This window comes from Polistes canadensis, unplaced genomic scaffold, assembly GCF_001313835.1.
Source record: "Polistes canadensis isolate GaletaPanama2010 unplaced genomic scaffold, ASM131383v1 scaffold_46, whole genome shotgun sequence".
Classification (NCBI taxonomy): Eukaryota; Metazoa; Arthropoda; class Insecta; order Hymenoptera; family Vespidae; genus Polistes; species Polistes canadensis.
In genome coordinates, this window is record NW_014569593.1 from 111,770 (window position 1) to 126,769 (window position 15,000).

The window sequence follows — 15,000 nt, forward strand, 5'->3', positions numbered from 1 at the left end:
TACTTTTTTTTTACTTTTACACGGGAATTAAGTAGCCGCGATAAAAAGCCGTTGAAAAAGTAGTTCGCTTTAAAACACGTTCTCCCCCACTGTCAAGGTCGCTCGAAGGCCGTATGCCCACAAACGTGCACCTATCTTTTCTTTTTTTTCTTTCTTTCTTTTTTTTCTTTTTTTTTTTTTCTTCTTTCTCTTGCTCGGTTACTCGCTCGAAAGATCAACGACCTCTTTCAACGGACGAAGACGCAAGATAGATAGGAGACACCGGAATGAGAAGAAAGAGAGAGAGAGAGAGAGAGAGAGAGAGAGAGAGAGTGTGTGTGAGAAAGAGGGGGAGGGGGAAAGTTGAAAGAAGTGGCATTCGCGCGAAAAATTTCAACCACGCGTCATTTGCTCCATCGCGCAGCATCCATCTTCAATTTTATTCGATATACTTTTCTATATCTATTTTGTGACATTTTTTTCCCTCATTTACGCGACACACCGTTATTACAAATCTAAGAAACGAATTTGGATTATACACACATCTAATTTTTCCGATTTATTAATTATTGTTTGTTTACCGTATAGCAATTGATTTTTGTAGATGAAAGTTGCACGAATACAATTCGTTGATAGTTAAGAACGAATTTAATAAAATGTCGATTTTATTATTACAAATCTTTTTTTTGGTTTTACACGTATTATATTTAACGTTGTGTGAAAATATTATTATTATAATCCAATATTTTATAAGAGAAATATCATATATAAATATATATCTAGGTCTACGAATAAATGTATTTAGTATTACACGAATCTTACGTGTTGTGTTGGGGTTTGGCGGGTTAAAAAAAATCTTATGAGAGAAGACCATAGGTAATACGATTTGTCACGAAAATCCTTTTACCTTTACTCGTGTATTCGTGGCACTTTAAAAAATAGGGATGAAAGTGAGAAAGATTAAGGAGGGGATGTTTCTTTCGGTAAACGAAATGAAACGAAACGAAAACAAATCAATAAAGTGTGAAAAAATATCGAGAAAATAAATATCGTTGTTTAAATTCTTAACTGATATTAAAATGTGCCGATCTTTCGGTTTATCAATTAAGCGAGGATTTCAACACACCGAAAAATTGGCACATTTTTCATTTATTTTCATAATTTCTTCTTCTTTATATAATTTAAAATTTTTTTTAATAATTTCTTCTTCTTCACATATAATTTCTTTAATATATATATATATACATTTACGCAAGTACTTATTTAAACAAAGAGATAGAGAGATATATTATAGATAGATAAATAAAAAGAAAGAAAGAGAAAGAGAGGCCCCCCGGGGACTTATAGATTTTTATTAAAGTAACCATACTCACTTAGTTGCCAACCAAAAAATCTGCAATCATTTAGTTGCCAACCCAATACTTACAGTACAATTTTTCGTATTTTAACGTATTGTAAGTTTTTTTTTCTATTTTTTGTTCCCCCCCCCCACCCCAATATCACTCGATCCAATTGATTCGATTTTCGAGACGTAATTATTACGTTGTTATATAAACTTTTTAAAAGTAATCAAAGAGAAAGAAGAAAAATTAATTACTCGAGAACAATTATAAGATGATAAAAATAAATGCAATCACTTAGAGCAAACTACTTTTCTCTCTCTCTCTCTCTCTCTCTCTCTTCAATATCGTAAACATTTCTCAGAAAGATTCTCAGGGAAAGATTTTCGTCACAATTTCTCTACCAAAGCGATAAGTAAATCCTATTGCTCTGACAAATCCCATTCCGATAGTGGAGAATTTCTTTATCCTTAAGAGAAAGTCGAAGCACGAAGATGCTTTTATCGGAAGCAAGCAAAGAGAAAGAGGGAGAGGGTTTTCTCTCTCTCTCTCTCTCTCTCTCTCTCTCTTTCTCTTATTTTTTGTCTTTTTTATATTGAAGCAATTTCAACGTCCTTAAGGAGATTATTTTGCTCAAAGAGGGGAAAAGAGAAGAGAAAAGTTGAGAATAGGTGATGCTGCATACTCTCTTTCTCTCTCACTCTACCTCTAATTCTCTCTCTCTCTCTCTCTCTCTCTCTCTCTCTCTTTTCTCGTTTATTCCTTCCTGGTTTTATGTACGTAACACGCGAGGTTGCTCGTACGAAGAAAATAGAAGACAAGGCAAGGCGAGAATCCCACCCATCGTGCTTGCTATGTTAAGACTATCCAAAGTTAAAAATATCCATACGGCGTAAATGGTAGGCGTAATCGTATAAAAACAACAAACAACACAGAATAAAATACAGGTAATTTTTCTATTAATCAACGGTAAACAGATTCCTAAAAAATGCCGTGTTGTATGAAACTGTGTTATAAGAAACCAAGAGTTTATTATTCCATTAATATTTTAATGTTATTCAATTGTTAAATATGTTTAACAAAAATCATCATTATGTGTGTGTGTGTGTGTGTGTGTGTGTGTGTGTATGCTGTAGAAGTACATTAGTAATCGTATAGAAATTTTTCTCGCAATTTTCGTGTCATCATATCAAAGTAATATTAATTGGTTAAACAAAAAATTGATCATCATTATTATCCAATATTGTAGAAATACAATAGTATCGTACAAAAAAGTTTATCTTTAGCAATTTTCTTATCTCGTTGCATGAGAGATAAAACGACATGTGTCGTAGAAAGTGCTACCTGTATTATACAGGTAAACGAAAAGAAATGTTAGACAATAATTAATCAAACGTTACTCTTGTTGTATCATATTATTATTATTATTATTATTATTATTATTATTATTATTATTATTATTATTATTATTATTATTATTACGTTTCATTATTCTTCCTTATCATCTTTACTTTATTACAACATCGATAAATATCCGAGAATTTCTTAATCGTTGGACGTAAAAGATAAGAGCAGAGAATAGAATATAGAAGAGAAGAAGATGGAAGAGGAAAGGAAAGGAAAGGGTCGACAATATTTCTGGTAGCGAGGCCGACGCACCGTGGCCCAGTTTAATCCTCCCAACCAGAATGATCCGAGACACAAGTTACAGCTGCGAGCTTTCGTATACATTCTGTGGCCTACTTACGATACATACCACCACCACCACCACCACCAACACCACCTCTACGTCGACCATTTCTATTTCCCCAAGAAGAAGAAATAACAAAAAAACAAAAACAAAAAGAAGAAGAAGAAGCTGTGTTCCAAAGTGAACAAAACCACGTAGAACCATATACGACACAACCAACCAACCAACCAACCAATTTTACCCCCTATTCATTTTTTTTATCCTTCATTCGAGCAAATCAATTTTCTTCGAGAAAATTCTTGTTTCATAAGGAAGTTTAAATTGAGATTTAAGAAAAGTAGGAGAGAAATAGAGATAGATAGAGGACGATGAGATAATTGCTTATCGATTTCTAGGGATTAATTATTTACGTAATTAATCGCGAGATCACCGTTATCGGATTATCTATGATCGTTGTAATCTACCCTATATCATATTAGTTATCGTTAGATCGAAAATATACTCGCGTATATTGATATTTATTTTTTCCCCTAACGTTATCTCTCTCTTTCTCTTTTTATCTAAAGAGAGAAAAGGAAATAGCCTTGGTTGGCTCGAGATCTCGATGCAATCCGAAGGTCGTTGGATAACGTCCAAGGGAACCGTCGACGAACGATCATGCTTTAGTTGTAAAAAGATACATACACGTATGAAAAAAAAACGGGGTGGATACACACTGTGATAAGTTCTAGGTATCTACAATTTTAGAAAACGTATGTAGTACACACACGCCGCGTGCATTGTCTCTCTTCTCTTTTCCTAGAATCGCAACAGAGGGAGGAGTGTTCCTCTCGTTCCTCTTCGACGAGATAAAAGGGATTACTTTTTTCCATTTTTCTTCTTTTTTTTTTTCCTTTTTTGTATTCACGCGCGATCGACGGAGCATCAATCTGTCTATATACTGATAATATATATATATATATTTATATAAAGTTCCTTTCAACCCTCTGAACACGTGAAAGATAGTGAGAACGTTGCAACATAAATAAACGATTAAATAAATACACGCTTTTTATAAATATCTTTGTACAATTTTTCAACTCTACTTTAATACAAAGGAAAGGAAAATAATCTGAAAAAATTTTCAACGTTCAATCAACGTTTTCTTCTATTACCTTTTTTCTTTTTTCTCTTCTTCTTCTTCTTTTTGGATATATAATTGGTAAATTATTTGAAGAATGTAAAAAAGAAAGAAAAATACAGGAAAGGAAGTAAAGTTATAAAAGAGATTCGATAAACTTTCACTCTGATGTTTTAATATACGATACTCTTTTTCTATTTTTCATCCAATTAGGGTGGTAGGCTTGAGGTTAGAACGATTCTTCGAGCAAACCGAGTGTGAAACGCGAAAGAGAGAAAACCCGTTTACGATTCATTCTTTCAACGGGATTAACCTTGAAGAACCTTTCAACCCGAGCATTCGTACTACTTGTGACGTAACAATAATAATACTATACTATACTATACTATACTATACTATATTATACTTTCTCCCTTTTTCTTTTCTTTTCTTTTTTCCCCTCTGCTTTATGCACGCAAACCAGAAAGAATAATGACGATATTGCACGATTATAGTAGTAGTGTTGGCCTGATTCTATAAAAAGAAAAGAGAGAGAGAGAAAAAAAAAGGAAGAAAGAAAAAGAAAAGGGACTACTAGTTTGTTCCAATTATTTACTAGAATGATAGGAAAATGTATGCAACCCTAACGCACGACTCTATTATCACCCTACGTGTTATACGTGAATAACGATGTTATTGCATTTAATATTCACTTTATCGTACTGTAATTTTCTCCTTCGCGACATGATTCAAAAGGATAATTTATTATTCCAATCGTGTACTCACTATAATCGGATCATCCCGTTTAGTTTAACAATAATACGATTAATAACATTAATTAAATATATAGGCTTTTTTTTTACGTTTTATTTTATTAACTCGTCGTAGTTTAAATATTTTTATTATCATTACCGCTAACTAAGAAAATGTATATAATATGAGATTAACGGATATCAATCTGTTAATACAAATTAACAATCCAATTGACATTTTCAAAGATTATTAATTTATTCTCATATTTCCACAATTATAAATCTTATAATCCTTATGAAGAATCATTTAATAATTATCGTAAATAGAGATTATAATAATAATAATATATATGAAAACACACATATTGGTCTGTGTACAATTAAATTAAACGAAAATAAATTTCGATAGATTGATATGTAACAGTTCAAAAAGTCACGCACACCAATACGAAAGATTGTATTATTCCTCAAGAAAATAATATCCGAAAATGTAACGATTTCAATATTTTTATTATCATCAAATTTCATTCATAATTATCTTCCTATTTAAAAACAAAACAAAACAAATAAAAAATAAAATCCTATAACAAGTATTATTTTAAACTTTGATATTGTTATATCAGTTACGTAAATAACACAATTGAATAATAATGAAATGAAAAAATGTGATAAAGGAAGTTGATTATTGGGCAGATGAGACACCACCCTTCTTCTTTATTTTTATAGGGGAAAGGGAGGAAATGGATCTGAAGGGGTAGAAAATTGAAATTTCATGTCGATTTGCGCGACTAGTTACGTTCGACCGGAACGAAGACCTGTCCTGCATCACCCTCTTCGTCTCCTCCCCCTCCCTCCCTCCCGCCCTTTCCTCCCCCTTACCACCCTCCTCTCTTTCTGTCTGTCTATTATCCCTGGTCGTCGACCTATCGATCGACGGTACCACCGGCCACTTGCGAGAAAACTTGCCGGATTTGTTCTGTCACTTCTCGCAAACTTCCCCCGAGGTAAGCTCGTACGAAAAGCTTTCTTAACTTTCCCTTATTTTTTCGTTCTTTCTTCATCATTCTAAAAGAAGAAGAAGAAGAAGAAGAAGAAGAAGAAACCACCGGTGAGATGATAATGATAATGATAATGATAATGCAACTTTGAACTTTAACACGTGAGGACACTTTTGATCTAATTAATTGTCAGATAAATGAAATAAATTAGTTATTAACGTATGATTCGTATTATTTTCTTATCTTGTTTTGTACAAGTTTATTATTATATATTATACCGTGTTAGATTTGAAAGCACACCGATAACGTGAAAATGAAAGAGGAAACCTTATCGTACGAATAGAAGGTAACGTTACAATTCTCTTTATTATTCCGTGAATGATATAACACAGACGACTACTCTCCTGGGGGCTGGGTTCATTCATTACTCGTACTATCTATCTCTCTTGCGAATTATAATAGTAAAGTTGAAGATCTATGTCTTCTTCTGTACGTGTAGGTAGATATATATATATATATATCGGTGTGTTTGTCTACTACATATGTGCCGAGCGAGTGTTTGCATCAGCAGCGACCTTAAAAACAGCAGAACTAGATAAAACGTAAACGTTTCAAATTATATCATTCAAATGATTAAAACCAAGATCAAGTTCGTTAATTCATTTGTATATTTGTGTTTGATGTTTTATTATAAAAAAAAAAAAAAAAAAGAAAAAAAAAAAAACAAAAAAAATAAAATAATGAACATTTTTCGAATAGTTCAAGCTAAGTAAGGAATGTGGGTGGAATTATAGGATTTTTTTGTCTTGTCGGTCGTTCGCCTGACCTTTCGTTTGATCTTTTTTCGTTCTTTATTTTTGCTTCCTATTATTTTGCTCCCATTCGTATATCCCTTTTTCCCTATGGATTAAAAGTGTTACGAAAAATAACTATGAACGGTTCTCTTCCTTTGACCTCGTCACGGTCGTTCGTTTGCACACACAAGCATAGACCACTACCACTTTTCGCATGGTGGAAGAGAGTGTATTTGATCAGACGTCTAGACACCTCTTCCATCTTCTCTCTCTCTCTCTCTCTCTCTTCGAGTTTCGTTACTTGATAGAATCGATGAAAAATCACACCTATAGTGTGATAGAAAAAAAAATATAGGAAGTATATATATATATATATATATATATATATATATTTATATATTTATATACAATGATCGAGGTGACAAATAACTTTTGTGTATCAACTGTCAACGCGATATTCATCTTTCCTATTCGAATTAACAAATTGTATAACGTAAGTAGAGAAATAGTGTCACGAAAAGTTGATTTATCTGATTGAAAAATTATACAATCCTTTTCTTTTTTGTTTCCCCCCCACCAAATGTATTTGGGACAGGTATGATACAGATACTTTTTTTTTTTTTTTAACGTACAACACACCTTAATTGACGATTTATATCGTGGATTATAACGACAAATATTGCAATTCTGTTAACAACGAATTATTATTTATGTTTTAGTATTAATTTTTTAATAAAAAAAAAAAAAAAAAAAACAAATATAAAAATTATCAACTAACGTTCGAAAACATTTAAAGCTTATTATTCATTTTTCCGGTAAGTTAATTTCATAAATTCGATATTTTCGTGGGCAGGGAAGATTTTTCTTCCCTTTTTTTTTTTTCTTCTCTTTCTTTCCTTCTAATGGAAAAACAAACATCGTTATGTTTTTTATTTAACAATTAAATTAAATTTCGTACTTTTTTCTTTTATTTTGCGTTATGTGTTGACATTATTTCGGTTGAGTGCCTCCCCATATATATTTAAACCAATGATTGTATATGCGTGGTATACGGCCAAATAAATTAATGAAAAACCAATAATTATTAATTTTAACGATGTTTGTTTATCTATCGAAATATCGAAAAAATACTTCCACGCGTATAAAAATGTCGGATTTATTAAATGCGCTTAATACGAACAAATTACGTGCTTTAAATGTTTTTCTTCTTCCGTTCTTTTTTTTTTTTTTTTTTTCATTTTTTGTTAACTCATCATCTAAAAGTTATTAAAATCTTTCGTGAACACCGAGAGAATCAATTAGAAATACAATACAAAAATAACGATTATTGTTTAAACGAATATAATAAAAGTTCTTTACTTTATTCGAAATTTGTTCTTTTCGTTTTTTTATATTTGTTTGTTTATTTGTATTCTTCCTTACTTCGTAAGCACTTGACAAAATTTCTAATCATCGGTTCTAGAATACGAGAAAGTAGAAGAAGAAGAAGAAGAAGAAGAAGAAGAAGAAGAAGAAGAAGAAGAAGAAGAAACTTAGTTCTTTTGTCTCAAAGCTCGGTAGTATTTTTTTAATATTTTTGTCAGCATCTTCTCGAACAACAAGAAGAACAAAAATGTTCTCTGCTGCTTGCTGCTGCAAGAAGAGGAAGAAGTGTTCTAAGGGGTTGGTAAATTGTTGAACTAGAAAATCTTCGAGATGATAGGGGAGGTGGTGGTGGAAGTGGGGGATGGGGATTGGGTAGAAAAAAAATGACGAAAGGTGTCTTACGTACTTATACGAGTAATACGAAACTGGAAAAGTATCACGAGAATGCACTCGTGGTATTCGCGAAGTAGAAACCAAACCCATTCATTGAAATATCAAGATCGTTCCTTTTCTTTTTCTTTTTTATTATTTCTTTTCTTTTTTTTTATATACTTCTTCGAAATTTTCTTCTCTATTCCATATTGTTCTTCTTCTTCTTCAAAAAATCAATAGTTTCGTAATATTTCTCTTAAAATACATCAATACAACAACGTAGACATTTTATATTGCTTGACAATATTACATTTATTTTCGTATATTACTTCTATCTGATTTTTCTTTTTTACGCAATAGCAATAATAAAGGTAACAGTAGTACCAAGTACCTGTACCGGACCACTAGCAGCTGTACAACAGCACCACAACCCCAACAGTAGAAATACAGTAACAGAAACCTCAACTCTTTTATCGTTTCTAACAATAAACCGAACCAAACTCGATACTATTAACAGTACGTTTCATTCCTTCGGTACGATCACGATAAATACACAAAGAAATATAACCAACCAACCAACCTACCAACCAACCAACATTGTCTCGAGATTACGTTCCTTCCCTATCAACTATGCGACGTTCGGGGGGAATGGGGTTGAGTGGGGGGATGGGGGCAGGGAACGATGGGATGGTTCTAGTTGTTTGTCCTATGTAGTTGTGAAACAAATCCGCACAAGTTCAACGTGCCCCGGTGTTCGCGTGCAAATGTAAAGTTTCGAGCCGCGTAATGATAAAACGTGCTTTATTACAACGTTTCCCAGGACAAATTTCACGTGTTCGAGACCCATTTATGGGTTTGGTATACCTTCCAACCCCTCCCCCCCCCCTGACCGTGCCGCCATCCTTTTATAAATTTGTACGAAAATTCGTCGAAATGATGAACGTTGGATAAACATCGGGTCTCGGTTAAATTCTATAAACGTTGCCAGTAATCGTGCAACCCCCTTCGTCCTCCCCCCACCCGCCACCCTGCTACTCGCCAACCCCGCCTAAATTCTTGTTCTCCTTTTTTTCTTTTTTCTTTTTCCATTCGTCGTACTCTCGTAAAGCTTTATCGTTTTATCTCCGTGGAGAGAAAAAAAAAAAGACGGAAAAAGGGGTGTCGAGGGGGGGCGAAGGGTTGAGTGATTCGGTACGAGTTGAATATTTATCAGACGGTTAATTTCGTTCGAAAGTTTATATATGTAAGTAGTTATTGTAAGACTTTGTTAAAAATAGAAAAGAAAAAATATGAGATAAGTTTAAGCCTCGAGAGTATGTATGTACGAGGTCAAACAAATTAATATCATTATCGTTAAATCGTAGACGGTAAAAAAAAAAAAGAAAAAAGCAGCAAAAAAAAAGTAAATTATTATTTATATAAAAACTCTCTCTCCTACACTACAACGTTTCGGTTAAACGATAAGATATTTGGAACGCGCAGATAAATCTTTGTAAAATATTAAAGAATAATAATAATAATATTAAGCAAGTTCGCGAGAAGAAAAAAAAAGGGTTAGCGAATATAATAAAGGAATAATCAAACCAAATCGCATGACAATGAAACGAAACGAAACGAAACGAAAAGATAAGTATCAGATTTTTAAATGGAGTGAAATAAATAAAGTAATCGTCGTTTTTCTTCAAATGAATCCTTAAACTAAACAACGATATTAATAATAATAATAATAATAATAATAAAAGGTGCTTAATGGTTATTATCGACTAGGGTCGGTGCAATTCCAGATCATAATATATAAAAAGAAAAGAATCAGAAGAAACAGAAGAAGAAGAAAAAAAAAGGGAGAAGAAGAAAGAAAGAAAGAAAGAAAGAAAATCGACGGGGGGGTGGGGTGGGATGGGAAGGGAGGATTACTGGTCGTTCGCATTAAATACTCATTCGAGAAGTAAACGAGCAGAAATCTTGGAAAGAAATGGTAGGTAGAGGGGTGGGTGGAAGGAGTTAGGAGGAGGGGGGGGGGTTAGCGGAGAAGAGTGTTCCATCGCTAATCGGGCAGGTGGTGCATCGAGCCAAGAATTTAATACATCTTGACCCGAATAGTTTGAAAAAGCGGCTTCGACGCTCGTTATTTCTTTCGTCGTCCATCGCGTTTTCTTTCTCTCTCTCTTTCTCTCTCTCTCTCTCTCTCTCTTTTTCTCTCTCTCTCTCTCTCTTACATTAGTGAGAGTTTCTTCTTTTTAGCTTTAGCAGTCGAAGTAGCGTTGGATTATTTATCCCACTCACGACGACCCACCCGTGGCCACAAATACACACTCGGAATAAGATTCGGTACGAGCGGGATCGATCGGACTGGAAAACGTTCGTTCGTTCGTTCGTTCGTTCGTTCATCGTCATCCTCTTCCTCCTCCTCGTCCTTCTCCTCCTTCTCCTCCTCTTCCTCCTCTTCCATGTCCTCTTCCTCTTCTTCTGTGACGTTTCAATAACGGACTCTCGGAAAATACGAGAGACACTCTCGTCAGAGTTACTGAGAGAACAAGAAAAGAACAGGGAGGGGGAGAGAGAGAGAGAGAGAGAGAGAGAGAGAGAGAGAAAAGTTGTACTCAGGTTGATTGTGAAAGAGCAGCAAACATCGATTCGTAACGGGTGACATCAACTTTCAGAGAGAAAAATATTACACGAGTGGAGAGAATTTCTTGGTGAAAGGAATAACCTAGCCCTACACCCTCCCCCGTCCCTCCCCCACCCTTTTTTTTACATAGATATATGTATATGTATATGTATATGTATATGGAAGATCTATTATACGGGAATTCTTTTCTCGAATGTCCTTTTCCAAAATCTTCATTGTTCCTCACTCGTAAACAAGACACCGGCGTGTTTCATCGTACGTTAACCTTTAAGAGTCGGCCAACTCAACGATCCTAAGTGTGTCGAGTGACGCTAGAGAGTTGAACCGTTTTAAACCATTAAGCTTTACCCTTTCTCTAAGCTCGTGCCGATTTTCGGTAGGTGATATAAAGACGAGTGTCTTAATGTATTAGAAGACAAAAATTTGATAGAAGTTCTATGGAAGAACGAAATTTTCAAGTTACCTGAATGATTGAGAAAGATTGTGAAACGGTATGACACACTTATATAATTTAACCCTTCTTTGCATGATTTTTTCTTTTCTTTTAAAATAAATCAGGGTGATGTAATTAATGCTCTAGATTAAAGGCAAAATATTTAAAAAAATCCTAGTGCTATTTTTTGACAGCTGCGTTTTGTTGTATGCAATAGTCGCTTAAAAAGTTGCCAGCAACAACAAATATACAGTATGTACAAGGGTTTTGAGTACCTTTTTTGTTGACTAAATATTATGATTGAAATTTCCATCATCATGCAAAGAAGGGTTAATAAAAATATATTAAAAAAATTAAATGCGTTGCGTTGCATTGTGTGTTTCAATCTTCTGTCAAAATTAGCACGAATTTTTCGGACGACCCAATATATTGGGCTCCTTCCTTCCTTCCTTCCTTCCTTCTTTCCTTCCTTAAAACCAGCACCACCACTACCCCACCACCACCATCACCATTCCCGATCGATCTCATAGATTTGATAAGGAAAAAATAGTTCATCCTGTGGATGGGTTTTATTATAAATCGATCGTAATAATCAATATGCAAACTTGCACACACATCGTTGACCGATAACATTATTAACATCTCTCACAATCAATACGATTTGAAATTCGGATTTGACCAATTAAAATTAAAAACGAATCGAACGTGTAACGCGTAATACCCGTGCGTTTGTGTATATACCCACCCCTCCTCGATCGAGAAAGAAAGAAAGAAAAAAAAAGAAAAGAGAAGAGGAGTGGAGGAACTAAAAAAAAAGTCTTTGAATTTTTCATCCTACATATCATATATAATCTTTTTCCGATCGTGATAAACTTCATCGATGCGTTCGTTGTGTTGATTCCCCCTGAGACTTAACCTGGCCCCCTCCTCCTCCCGGTCCACCCTCCCCACACCCACCTGTCCTCTTTCTATCACCTAAAAAGCAAAGTACGGGCTGACCTTTTCGTTGGTCACGAACAATCCGGAAATGTCACGGTGTTAATTTTGTTTATCTTTTTTTTTTGCCCTCTTGTTTTATTCTCCTTCCCCTATTTATCTTTCATATTATTAATATTCTCTTCCCTTTGCATTTAAATCCATTAATTTTTTTAATCTTTCTTTCTTTCTTTTTGCGTGCAACTCTCTCTCTCTCTCTCTCTCTCTCTCTTTTTATCTATTCGTATGTTCACTGAAAATTCCTCTTTTCCAAAGTAGAAAATGCCTAAAGTAATAGTGAAGGCGATGATGATGAGCTTTGCAAGGCAATTCGCTCCGGGGGGGGCTTTTTAAAGGTTGGCCAGAATGAACTGGTGTTTGCACGGAAGTGGCCAATCGACGGAAGAATTAGATAGAGAGAGAGAGAGAGAGAGAGAGAGAGATAAAAAACGCGTCACCTTCTTCACACCCCTGCCTTTCCTCTCCAACCCCACTATTTCATCCGATATTTCCTTGTCATCGAATAAAACTCGTGGAAGAAAAACTGTTCATTCGCGAGAGGGAACAAATTTGACATCGAGTTACGATTATTATTTGTAACGAGTCGCGCGTTTACGATTGGAAAAAAATAAAAAGATAAAGAAAAAAGTAAAAAGAAAAACAAGAGGTGAAAAAGATAAAATATACACGAGAAAAAGGGTGAAGGTGAGTAAAGGGAAACGAAATGTGACTATATAACAACCCCCTCTCCGTATGCGTAATTCACTATACACTCGCGTATCCCGTGGTGTGCTTTATATTATTCAATCATGAGCTTTCTCGTATCGATCACGAGTTTTATAAAGTAAAGCCACGAATTTCCCTGACACGATGTGTGTGCCACGACATTGTTTTATATTTCATCTATCGAAGGCCAAAGTATAATAGTTTCCCCATTGTGTTAAACTAAATAAGAAAATCTTGGCAAAAGCGTAACCCACACATCCCCCACGGCCCCMCCCCCCCCCCTCCGGCTGCAAAGTACACACGGAAAAGGAAAGAAAAAGAAAAAGAGAGAGAGAGAGAAGGTAACACAGGATGAGTGTACTTGACTTGAGTGATAACAACGAACCCGATGAATCACGATGAAACAAGCTTATGAATAATACGCCATGTGATCGATAAGATCAAGCCTAGTTTGAACATCTGTAATCATGTTCGTGGCTGGCCTAATGCAATTATTACAATAAATTTTTTTTCTCTCTCTCTCTCTTTCTATCTTTCAATTTTACTACTCTCACCGCAATTTTTTAATCTGAACAATTTCTTTCTCACTCGCTTCGGGATAGATTGGAAAGATAAAAGGAATGAAAGGGAACGCGAGAGATAAAGAGAGAGAGAGAGAGAGAGAGAGAGAGAGAAAGAGAGGATAAACTCATTGGTGGTACTAAATTAAAGAGAACGATGTGTACACGAGTCAAACACCTTGATAACTTTTGATCAATCCCAACGTTTGCTCTCGACAAAGAATTTAGCCGGGGTTAGTAGTTCGTGTTGAACGAGATGAAAGCGATTATCGAAAGAAGAGGAGAAAAAAATGAAAGAAAATAAAGCAAACACACAGGACACACACGTGCACACATATATATATATAGAAAATAGATGTAGATTTTAGCCAAATATCGGAGAAGATCAGGAGAAATCATTAAAAGTCGTTCTCATGATGGCCTTCGAGCGTAATCCGCGAGTGCATAATTTTTTCTAGGAAACGTGGACAAACGTAGAGATATGCATGCACCCTTAATACATACATAGGTCGCGAAATGTGGGTGAAAAGAGTGGTAAAAGAAAGAGGTTGACGAGCGTGTCGAGATAAAGAGAATGAGAGAGAGAAAATGAGAGAGAGAGAGAGAGAGAGAGAGGGAGGAAATGAGAGAAAGAAGGGTCTGAGCTTGCTTGCTTGCTTGCTTGCTTGCTTGCTTGCTTGGTGGGGGATCAATTTAGAAGCCGTGACTCACTCGACACGGTGACGTCGTTAGCGAGTACCCCTCGCAGCCCTCCCTGTAAAAAAAGGAATAATCCGGTAGGTCTCACGGCCTCTCTATCTTTCTCTCTATAAGCGGGGACTAATCGAGGCCAGTGCACACACCTCCTCTCGGAGGATAGGTTGAAACGTGAAAGAGGAGGAGAATGAGAGAATGAGAGAGAGGATGGCGTTTGGTAAAACTCGTGAAGGGTAGGAATGGATGTAGCTTAGAGGAAGAGGAAGAGGAAGAGGATGAAGATGAGGATGAGGATGAGGAGGGGTGGGGTTAGGAGGTTGAGGGAGAGATAGGTGGTGGTGAGGAACTTCTCTCACTCACGACGAGCGGTCGACGGGGCTCGAGTATTATTCTCGGTATTCTAGTGTAACACTTGACGCTGCTTGGAGAGTAAGAGAAGGAAGAGATGTGGTGATGGTGGTGGTAAGGTGGTAGGGTGGTAAAATAGGGAAGAGAGAGAGAGAGAGAGAAAGAGGAAAGGGTGGATCGTGGCGATCCAGGAAAAACGTGGAGTGCAAAAGGGCATGAGATGCGAAGGCACGCTGTATACAAT

The 15,000-nt window shown here is 35.4% G+C and overlaps 1 protein-coding gene across 2 annotated transcripts in view; it reads right to left on the reverse strand.

Moving 5' to 3' along the window:
* Positions 1-15,000, reverse strand: part of LOC106785160 — a 28,234-nt gene that overhangs the window by 11,553 nt on the left and 1,681 nt on the right. The window lies entirely within an intron of this gene.